At 32.7% G+C, this 12,307-nt stretch overlaps 1 non-coding gene across 1 annotated transcript; it reads left to right on the plus strand.

The window, feature by feature from the left end:
- The first annotated feature begins 7,329 nt into the window (after nucleotides 1-7,329).
- TRNAL-CAA (transfer RNA leucine (anticodon CAA)) lies at nucleotides 7,330-7,413 on the plus strand. Its single transcript has one exon. It is a non-coding gene; the product is annotated as a tRNA-Leu (tRNA).
- The last annotated feature ends 4,894 nt before the right edge of the window (nucleotides 7,414-12,307 follow it).

Raw genomic sequence — 12,307 nt, forward strand, 5'->3', positions numbered from 1 at the left:
TAAACCTTAGCCCCAAGCTCATCCCATCCCATTGAGTTCTTGAACATTCTGAGGTATGCCAAACTAAATTATCCCTAAGAGTCACTAAATGCCATAGGGAAACAATATTTGATGGAGCATATCTCAAACCTCGTGTAAGGTATGAATGTAATTCTAGGTGCTATAGGATGTGTTATGGAGATCTACAATAACCTCTCTCACTTTTTGAAGATCCTATTCTATTCTGATTTTGCAACCCCATTTTGGGTGATGTTGAAACTTGTAGTGTTAGCTAGTACAAAGTTGTCAACTATCAAATCTCACTCACCATTCATTGTGGGATCAAACTGTCTAGTCCTTTAGCTCTGGGTGGTCAAGTAAACCCTAGTCCCAAGATCCTCCCATTCCATTGCGCACTCTAACATTCTCGGGCATGCCAAACCATATCGTCCTTAAGAGTCACTAAATGCCATAGGCAACAATGTTTGATGGGGCATTTCCAGAGCTCGTGTGAGGTATGAATGCAATTCTAGGTGCTATGGGACTATGTTATGGAGACCTACAATAATCTTTCTCATTTTTTGGAGATCTTATTTGATTTTTATTTTGTGACCCCATCTTGGTTGATGGTGAAACTTGTAGTGTGGGCTAGTACAAAGTTGCCAACTATCAAATCTCCTTCACCATTCATCGTGGGATTGAACAGTCTATTATGTTAGCTTTGGGTGCTCAGATAAACCCTAGCCCAAAGCTCCTCCTATCCTGTTAAGCCCTCAAATGTTCTTGAGCATGCCAAATTGAATCGTCCCTCAAAGTCACTAAATGCAATAGGGCAACAATCTTTGACAGGGCATATCTCGAAGCTTGTGCAAGGTATGAATGCGATTCCATGTGCTATAGGACTATTTTATGGAGACCAACAATAATCTCTCTCTCTCTTTTTGGAGATCTTATAACAATTTGATTTTGCTACCCCATCACGAGTGATGCTAAAACTTGTAGTGTTGGCCAGTACAAAGTTGTCAACTGTCAAATCTTCCTCATTGTTCATCATGGGATTGAACTATCTATTTCATTAGCTTTGAGTGGCTAGTTAAATCCTAGCCCCAAGATCTTCCCATCCCTTTGAGCACTCAAACATTCACGAGCATGTCGAATCAAATCGTCAATAAGAGTCACTAAATGCCAGAGGGCAGCGATCTTTGATGGAGCATATCTCAAAGCTCATGCAAGGTATGGATGCAATTCTAGGTGCTATAGGACAATGTTAAAGAGACCTACAATTACCTCCCTCACTTTTTGGAGATCTTATACCATTTTAATTTTATAATCCTATCTCGAGTGATGCTAAAACTTGTAGTATTGGCTAGTACAAAGTTGCCAACTGTTGAATCTCCCTCATCGTTCATCGTGGGATCAAACAATCTATTCTATTATCTTTGAGTGGCTAAGTAAACTCTAGTCCCAAGCTCCTCCCATCCTATTGAGCACTCAAACATTCTTAGGCATGCTGAACCAAATTGTCCCTAAGAGTCACTAAATGCCATAGGTCGGTGATCTTTGATGAGGCATATCTCAAAGCTTGTATAAGGTATGGATGTAATTCTAAGTGTTTTATGACCATGTTATGTAGACCTACAATAAAATCTCTCACTTTTGAGAGATCTTATTCCATTTTGATTTTGTGACCCCATCTCAAGTGATGCTGAAACTTGTAGTGTTGTCTAGTATAAAGTTGCCAACTCTAGAATATCTCTCACCTTTCATCATGGGATCAAACTATCTATTCCATTAGCTCTGAGTGTCTAGGTAAACACTATCCCGAAACTCCCCCCATCCTCTTGTGCACTCGAATGTTCTCGGGCACCCTAAACCAAATCATCCCTAAGAGTCACTAAATGTCATAGGGCAACAATCTTCAACGATGGCAACTAGATATGTCATCTCATCTAATGATGGAGACTCATGATAGAAGGTAGAGGGGTGATCATACACCTCATTTTTAAACATTTTTTTTATGTTAATGAATGAATCCTTTTTTTTAATGTCGAGGAACTTGAGGTCACTTATAAACCCAAGTTGTCTTAGTCCTAATGATTTTTCTTTTTTTGTTGTTTTTGTTAATAAATTGACACAATAAGTTCTTTGAGAGTCATTACACATTATATAGGTCCTATGTGTTACTAAAAACTACTTGGTTAAGTTCTAGGAAGAGTTAGTGCAAAAATTGCATTTTGTAATAAACACTGTTGATAACGTTTTGGCAATTTTAGCAATTTTTAAAAAAATGTTCAAATTAACCTTGTAGCAAATCAAACCAACTAGTAATCAGTTAGAATGAATGTTAAATGATGAAAATAACCTCTATGAATTCAGAGGAGGCATAAGGTGTTGGTGATTATTAAGTTTTTTTTTATATGGCAAGGAATCACTGCTAATGTTAAACTTGTATATAGGATCATTGAGTTATTGTCAAATATCATTACTTTCTATTTGGAACAAAAAACTAGTACTTTGTTAGAATGAAACACCACTTTAACTGCATGTTATCGCTTAAAGGAGTTAGCGGAAGATGTTAAGGATCTTCTTGGTTGTCTTAATAGCCATTTCATGGGTGTAAAACATAGTCACTTCCCTTTGTGAAGAGTTGTCCAAAAATTAGTGAATTACATGTTGTTGCAAAGAAAATACAGTCATAGGATGTTGGAAGATTGTTTTCACTCATAGGATGTTGAAAAATCTCTTGGAAGGATGGAACAAATGACAGAATGAAGTTTTTGAGATAGTTATTAGGTATTCCTTGAAGGGTCTAAGGTGTTAGTTTGAAGCAAGAAGTTGATTATGATCTATTTCTCAAATTTGCTCATTTTTTGCTTATTGTTTCCCAAGTCTTTAATAGGGAAAGTGATAAAGTAGTTTTGTGAAGTTGGATAGAAGTCTTTTCAATTTTGTAACCAAGTTGGAAAGAGTCTTAGTTGGGAATCCATTGGCTTTTGGTGTGAGCACTCTATATCATTTTGGATGAAAATTACATTAAAATGAAATACATGTTCAATGTACTTAAAACATAAATAAGAAAAACAAGATATATATTATGATAACCATTAATGTCATACATGAACAAACATATAATATATTATGATAACCAATAATATCTTATATGAACGAACATATAATATATTATGATAACCAATAATGTCATACATGAACAAACATATAATATATTATGATAACCAATAATGTCATACATGAACAAACATATAATATATTATGATAACCAATAATGTCATACATTAACAAACATATAATATATTATGATAACCAATAATGTCATACATGAACAAATATATCATATATTAATCAATAATGACAGAAGTCTAATAATGTCATGCATCAAATATATGTCATACATCAAATATAAAATGTCATATATACATCAAATATATATCGAATATGTCCACTAACATAAAATCCAACATATATGTGCACTAATGCCTATACATGTGTGTCTATCAACTATATCTTCTCCTTCCCTGAGGGGAAGGAAACAAATCCCTAAAGGTCTTTAGTCATTATGTGGTGGGAGATAATGGAGATGATGGGGACTTCCTCAAATGCTCACTTGTCCTCTTGTTTAGGCTCTTCTCTAACTCAAGCTGATACAAATAAAGAAAATATGAATCAATAATTATTATACATTGAAATCAAATATATGTACACACAAAATTAATAGTTTTCTTACCACTATCAAATAGTCACTTTGTACGTCCACCTCAAAGGCTCGTGGACAATTGAGTTTAATAAGGCCCTACAAACATTCAATCAATATAATCACTTATAAATAGCATTTGAAATTTCAATACTAACTATAATAAACAACAACTAAAACTAAGAAAATTATTTCATACCTCGGTCAATGGCTTGGAACTAGCCATTGCTGCAGCAACTCCATGATTGATGGACTGGCAAAGATGAGGAGTCTCAAACGTCAACAGTTGCACATCATATAATATAATTTACATGTAACATGAAACGAATATAATCAAATGAATTAAATTAACATGAAACAAATGTACCTCTACAAAACTCATATCATGCCTAGGCTCAGAGTCCCTTGTGAATGTTGATGGTCCAGTAAAGAACTGATGCACATGCATAAATTTTTTTGTCAATCCTTCATATGATTACTTAATAAATATATGTATTGATTTGAATTATTAAATTGATACACACCTCTCGACTCATTGATGGGACAAAAAATGGGGTCAGGGAATCTATACTAGGGCCGACAACACTCTTACCTTAAATTTTGAATAATGTCAATACATGCTAATTAATTAGTCATTCATTATACATATGAAATTTGATCAAATTAGTTTATTATAATTGTAATTTACTTTTGTGTCAATGTCAAATGTGTCACTCAAGAACTCATCACTGACTAGCCCATCATCCATATTGTCTCTAGCATGACTGTCAAATTTGCATAAGGATCCACATGATGTGCACATGTGACAGTGATGCACAATGGAATCCTCCTCAACTAATGGATTAGTGCAATGAATGAGGGTCTATGTCAAAGCATTGATAGTCCCTATAGTGTTGGTCTCTACATGTTCCTTCACAACTGAAAGAATAATCACATGCTTTCCCTATGGCTTGAAAATAGGTGCCCTAACTACATTAGGGTCATGATGTGCCCCTGACCTCTCAAATGATGACCCCTCACCTTTACCTTGAGATTCTAATATATCAAAATAATTGGAGATCTCCCTAAGGACAAATTCACAATACAATTTCTTTAAGAAGTCCATTTGAACCTCATGATTATTGTAGGGAGGGGAATCAAAGACCATCCACCATCTATCCCAAAAGTTATTTCTAATACCATCATGTATGCATGAATGGATGGGGAACCTTTTAGTTGTATGTTTAACAGAGTCTTGTTCTCCAAGCTTTCTAAAAAATGCACAAATGCTACCTTTTTCTATTTCCTTTTTCTTAACATCTTGATATGATAATTTGTTTGCATAATATCTTCTTTGTTCATCCCTCTTAACATGCCAAATATCCAATTGACCGCTAACAGAAGCTACATGGGTCATAATGGACTCAAGTGAGGATGTCAATTTTGCTCTCATCAGATTGGTTTGTCCACAAGCTTTCAACTTATCAATGAGTGCTTCTAATTCATTTTTCTCCTCTATTCCATTCATTAAATTGTCCTTGGTGCCAGGAGGAGGTCTTCCAATCAGTGGAGGTTGTAGAATTTCTTTCTCTTCTTGTGGAGGGTTTTGATTTGGATCTTATGGAGGGTTTTAATTTTGATTTTGTCAATCTGGCTAGGAATTTGGTGGTTCATTATTCACATTTCCTGATAAGAAACTAATTGCAATCTAAACAAATAAATAAATTTGAAGCAAAACTGAGAAAACCTACAAAACAATGTAAAAACTTACAAAACAATGCAAAAACATATAAAAGAATGCAAAACCAAGAGTAGAAAACATACTACATGAGGCAATTTTAGGAGGCATGTGAAAAAATTCTTGAATGTTTCCAATCCACGTGTATGTTGTTAAGGAGGAACAATGTAAAAACCAAAAACAATAAAATGGGCCACAGGTTTGCAATGCATATATAAAAATTTTGAGTTTTCCAAAGTGTGTATGCGCTATAGTGCACATGTGCTTTGGCCTGCTTGCATGTTATAGCACGTGTGTGCTTTGGCAAATTCAAAAAAAACTTTTATGTGTCATGTTTTTTGCACCACAACTTGGTGCACTTACCTAGATAAACCTCTACATTTGGGCTTAATAAACAATTTTTCTTCTATAAAAGATATGCGGTGATTCACAAATTGCTTAGTTTGAATATAAAATTTGGTAATTTATAGATTTAAGGATAAAATTATAAGAGATTATTTGAAGCATTTGGATAGTATTATTTGACATCAACATTATATAATTATTATTTTTGAATATTTTGAATTATTATTGTATTTTTCTTTATTATTGTCAATCTTTTGAAAATTTAATTTATAGAAATTTTATAAAGAAAAATTCTTTATTTTCACCAAATATGTTTATTAGCATCACATCTTAAATCAGACATAAAGATTGGTGATGTGTGCAGTTAAGTTGATTGAGGGATGGGCCACTTTTTGGTAGCTCTATATCTATTTAGTTGTGATCTTGATGGCCCTTCCCAATTTTAGTTTTAGATATAAATCAATTAACTTGAAGCCTAATTTGCTTATTTAATATGTGTATATTATCTTTTAGAGTCGTTCATTGGATAAATATACAAGGAAAGACACTCTAAACTTTCCTCGATGTGTATATTATAGTTTAGAGTGCTAATTCTATAGCTTTTTTTTTTTCTATTAAGTTGATTTTTTAATTCACATTAGAAGCTTTGATTCTTGTTACTTAATCTCATCATTTCTTGGTTAGCAAGGATTCTTCTAAATAGAAAAGATTCTAAATAGTCTATAGAGTTCCTCTAAGTAAACAACACTAAGTAGAGGTGTAAGAAAATAACTCTTGATTCTCAATCATAATCTCATGAACTCTTTGAGAAACTATCTATAGATAAGTAGGAGATATTTTCCACAAAACTTCAAATTATGATATTTCTATCAGGATTCAACTATGTAGTTTTGTGAGGCAAACTCATTTACCCATATTTCATAAGTAGTGGTTCACATAACCCATTTCTCATTTAAGAATGAATGAAACATTGAATAGGGATTGGATCTAGATGATGCTCACAGAGGTGAAGCATTGGGACTTTCTGGGAGGTTACCCATCTCAGTACTACTCTAGCTTGAGCATGTTTAACTATGAAGTTTCCTCTTTGGTTATACCAACTCTGCTTGCAACACCATTTTCCGAACCTTTACCAAATATTGTGCCTTATGAACCATTCACTAGAAAACCCCTTAAGTTTATCAACTATACGTACTCAAACTTTACCAAATTACAAACCATAACCTTCACAATATAGACATTCTTCAAACTATTGAAATCAATAAAGAAAACAAAAACAAAAACCACGAACCAAAACTTTTAAAACGAGTTATCTAGCTTAATACTCTTGATTACATCAACTAAACTATTCAATAGATATTAATACTTAAGAGGTCCCGTTGATAATAAAACAAACTAGACACAAATAACTAAATAGATATTAATGCTTAAAAGGCCCCACTATAATAGAAACAAACTAGAATAAAATTATACGTTCTATTCAATACAAACTCGCCAACTTAAATTAGTCAATACGTAAAAACAGTCTTTTTCAATGATCTAAAGAATAACAAAAACAAACAGAGTAGAAACAAGCACCGTCAGGATGGCCGAGAGGTCTAAGGCGCCAGACTCAAGTTCTGGTCCTCTAACGAGGGCGTGGGTTCAAATCCCACTTCTGACATTATAAGTTTTAACTTTTACACATCGAAAGAAATATAAAGTCTCTTTCATGTTCATGTTTTGAGCTTGATTATTATATTTTCACAAAGAAGATCTGGATAAGAATGGCGATCTGGGTATTCAATGGTCAATACAGTAAATATTTGTGAAGATTTAACAAATTGCTGAAATAACGTATCTTGAATCTCTATTGACTATTCACTGTTACAGAGTTTTATATAACATTTATCTGCACTCCACAAAGAGCTATATACAATCTTTAAATTGATAGAACAAAATAGAAACACTCATATTATAAGCGTTTTATTTTTAAATTCAAATTCTATGGTTTTCAAATTGAGTTTTCGTATTTCGAACTATGAATCAAGCACAGTTCAAATTACAGTAGAGTTTTAAATCTAAACACTTCAAATTCAAATTCCTTCAATAAGAACCATTGTAACAAAAATATTCGAGTATAGAGGAGAGAAATTTATACACAATTAGTTGCAGGCATTGAACATCAAACATCAAACATTTGATCATTGATCTCTTGCTATCAGATGCAAAGTTAAAAGGAATAGTAGTATTTGATTTTAACAAAGGATTTAATTTAAACATGTTGTAAGATTTAATTGAGTAGATAAAGATTAAAAACTTATTTTTTAAGATAGTAAATGAAAGAATAGACAAAATAAAAATAAAAATCTGGCTATATCTATTTTCAATGCATAGAAAACTCTTTGTTAATGTTTAACCAATTATAAATGGTCATTTATATAAACTTATATGATTATCAAAGAAGGATATGAGAGGGTGAAAGGTCATTTGACAATCTTTCAATTGATATTTTACAACATACTCCAGCTTTTGCAAGCATCCACCCTTCCCGTACCTAAATGGGAGATGTCACAATCTGTTTTCCCTCAAATGGAATAAAGCGGTGAACTTAATTCTACATGGATTTTATTCCTAAAAAATCTTATTGTTTATAAAATTAAAATTGGTATTAGTGGTTGAATGTTATTGTTAAAAGGAATGTAATTAATTACAAACCTATTAATTCGCACCACTAATCTTCCTCTCGAAAACTTTTTTGAACCAAATTGTGATATTGCTATCAAGATTTAACTGTGTGATTTTGAGTCAAACTCATTGACCCATGTTTCATGAGTAGTGATTCAACATGAATCCATCTCTCATGAGAATAAATGGAGCACTTAGCACTTATCAATTTTTTGAATTAGTTAATAGATTAGTTATGAATTAGGATATTGGGAAAAATAAACCATTTTTTTATTGGAGATGAAAGGAGGGGGGAGCAGACCCTACAACTGGAAAAAGAAGAAGAAGAAGCAAGAATGTTGTTCGACACCAACAGGAAGAGAAAGTTAAAAGAAATGGGATTCAAAGTATTGGGGAAAGCTAACAAAAGAGAGGAGGTGGCCAGAATAGGTTATAAAAATTGGAATATATATATATATATATATATATATATATATATATATATATATAATACTTGAATCTTGAGAAAGGGAATGGACAAAGAGAAGATTTTGGGAAAAGATTGGAGCAACAAATTGATGACCAGCATTAACCCAGGTTCCTTGTTATTAATTCTTTTGTGAAATGCTTGATATTTGTGCTTCATTTCAGAGTTATGAGTGTGTGGAAATGAATGAAAATGTTTATGTTGGTAGATGTTGTAGACACCTAAATCTGATTACATCACTTAAGTAATCCTATTTAGTCATCTTCTAAGGCATCATTAATTAAGTATTTAATATTTAATTAATCTATTTTCATCCCCTAGTTAATTAGTTAATTTAATTAACTATAGTCCAATTGATAAAATTAAAAGATCACCCAAAATCAATTTATCAATTAAATCCCTATTCCTCTATTAAATTGAATAAATCCTCAAATCTATTCAATTTAATTCTATATCCCCATTTTATTAAATAAATCATTTAATAAAATATCTAAAATCTTAAGAGCCTCCCTAAACCCTATCCTAACTCCTAATCCAACCCATTCACACATACTAACTTTATTTAGCCACCTAACTAACCCATCCCATCAAATCTAAGCCACTTACCCCCTAATCCCCCTCTAACCCAAGCCTAATCCTTTTCTAAACATGTGCACAATCATAAACATGGGTTAAGACTTGCTAACCCAAGCCAAAGTCAACAATCTCATTCTCCCCTCACCCTCCAACATTTATGACCCAAGCGAATGTCAAAAATCTCATCCTCCTCCCAACCATCTCTATTTGACCCAACCATCTCTATTTATGGCTCAACCATCCCTCTTTATGGCTCAACCTCCCTCATTACTCCTTTGAACAACCCTTATCCTATCCTCTCACATCCAATCATCCTGTGACATGTGTCACTTCCTAATTGGCTTCAAATAAGCACAATCCATGTGCTCCCCTTTGAGTGCATCCTAGCCCTCCCTCACCATCTTGCCATCCTTGCATCTTGACCATCCATCCCTCTACCCCTTGGCCTATAAATAGAAGCCTCTCCCTTCGCAAACATCATCCACTTCCATGCTAATGTTATGATGCTATTTTGAGAGCTTAAGGACTATCAAAATCCATCATAATGGCAAAATCCATCCACAAATCCACTTTGATCCATAGTTTTCATTGAAGCTTGAGCAATATTATTGAGCACATATCTACATCAAAAGACGCATCTACAAAATCAAGGAGGCTTTTGGAGTGATCTTGCTCTTAGTTTGCACTCTCTTACACCTTTTTTTGTCTAATCTTATATGTGAATATAATTTTAGTTTGTGAATGTTTTCCTTACTATTAATGTTCTTTGCATACTAAATCTTGTTCTACAGATGTTAGTAGCATGCTATTGTAAATTTTCTTCCAATTTTAACTACTTTGTTTGCTTAAGGAAATGAACTTAGTAACTTAAAAGGCTTGGCTAGTTATCTATGAGGCAATTGGGTTAGATTGTGTGGGGGTTGGACCTGTCCATTCCACCAAGTAAACAATAGCCATACATGGATCATTAGTAATCAAAACAAAGAAATCCCTTGTGTTAAATGGTGATTTAATGACTCCTCCTCCATCAAATGCATCCATTACTAACTAAAAAGCCTGTAACAAATGTCTTCATAAGGAAATCACATTTAGTTAGAACACTTTTAGGAGCTATTAATAATTGTTAAGAACAAATGAGATATAGTTCATTATTTTGAGTGAATGCCATCATGAAATTCGAGAACACATTGTTCCATATACTGCCTTCCCTGTTGTAACTTATAACGCCTTTCGCTTAGAGGCTCAATTTAAAACCTATGCAATGGTAAATATATTCAAATATGGACATATCATCATGGAATTTTGGTTCCTTAATGGTCATCAAATGCATACCCCACCATTGTTAATCAATATTCCAGGGCAAATGCAATTTCAAGAAAAATGTTACTTATAGTACTGAAATCTATAAAGGTAGAATCTATAAAATTGAACTACAAATGTCTTCATAAGGAAATCACATTTAGTTAGAACACTTTTAGGAGCTATTAAGAGTTGATAAGAACAAAAGAGCTATAGTTCATTATTTTGCGTGAATACCATCATGAAATTCGAGAACACATTGTTCCATATACCGCCTTCCCTATTGTAACTTATAACACCTTCTGCTTAGAGGCTCAATTTAAAACCTGTGCAATGGTAAACATATTTAGATATGGACATATCATCATGGAATTTTGGTTTGTTAATGGTCATCAAATGCATACCCCACTATTGTTAATCAATATTCTAGGGCGAATGCAAATTCAAGAAAAATGTTACTTATAGTACTAAACTCTATAAAGGTAGAATCTATAAAATTGAAGGCCCACAAGTTATGTGGTGCTAGATGACATGTCAAGAGATTTGAGATCACTTAAACAAATTCCAATAGGCTTGAACTTAAGTATAATAAATCATGTCTCTATAAAAATGTCTTAATCATTAGCAAAATGGGGTGATGGGGTGCATCCCAATCTATAGACACACTTACCCTATTGTTAATTTTATCAAGCTAGATTAGTTTTGTAGATAGGAATAATCTCTATAAAATGCCAAGTCTAATTATTGACTATTGGGAGTATTCTTTATATAAGGTCACTATTAGAAATATTAGACTAATGAAAAATTTAAATGATTAGTTTAAATAATCACACTAAATTGGGAAATTATGAACCTTTATATAAGATGATGTATTCATTTTCTTATTGTTCTCTAATAGAATTGATATTAGGAATATATGGATACTTTTTATCAATCAATTCTTATTGTTTATAGGTGTTAGTCTAAAAGATAGTTGTGATCAAAGATTCCCTCATTATTGGGAGTATGTAATTATTCAATATTGGATTTGCAAACTATTTATTTAGTTTTGGTGAGGTCTCTAGTGGTCCTAAGTAGGGATAAGGAATGGTTTGGAATAAGAGCAATTTAATTTTATGAAGGCTTAGATGATTCCTAAAGAGATTAGAGAAAACAACACGCTTTTCAAGGAAAATCTTATTAACTATTAATATTTGAAGAGTTGGAGAAATGATCACATGTTTTTGGGAAGTATGGAAAGTATTAATATATCGATAAAGAATGAGAGGATATTTTTGTTTCCTTAATCTTTTTTCCATACTGTACATGTCGTATATTGAATATAAATGTTATCATTAGTCAAGAAGAGTGAATATTTTATCATGACTATGTTTCCCATATTTAGAGTTTCTTGAAGTAAATGGCATATCAAACTATATGAATAAATAAAGGAAGTGTTATGAAATCGACATATTTGATAATTAAGTGGATGTTTACACTCCTTTATATGTATAGAATGCAAATGAGAATCATGATGTGCTATGTGTTAAAGGAGAGTCCTAGTGTAATG

The sequence above is a fragment of the Cupressus sempervirens genome, chromosome 11 (genome assembly GCF_028749045.1).
Source record: "Cupressus sempervirens isolate cs-2001-9-10 chromosome 11, ASM2874904v1, whole genome shotgun sequence".
Taxonomy (NCBI): Eukaryota; Viridiplantae; Streptophyta; class Pinopsida; order Cupressales; family Cupressaceae; genus Cupressus; species Cupressus sempervirens.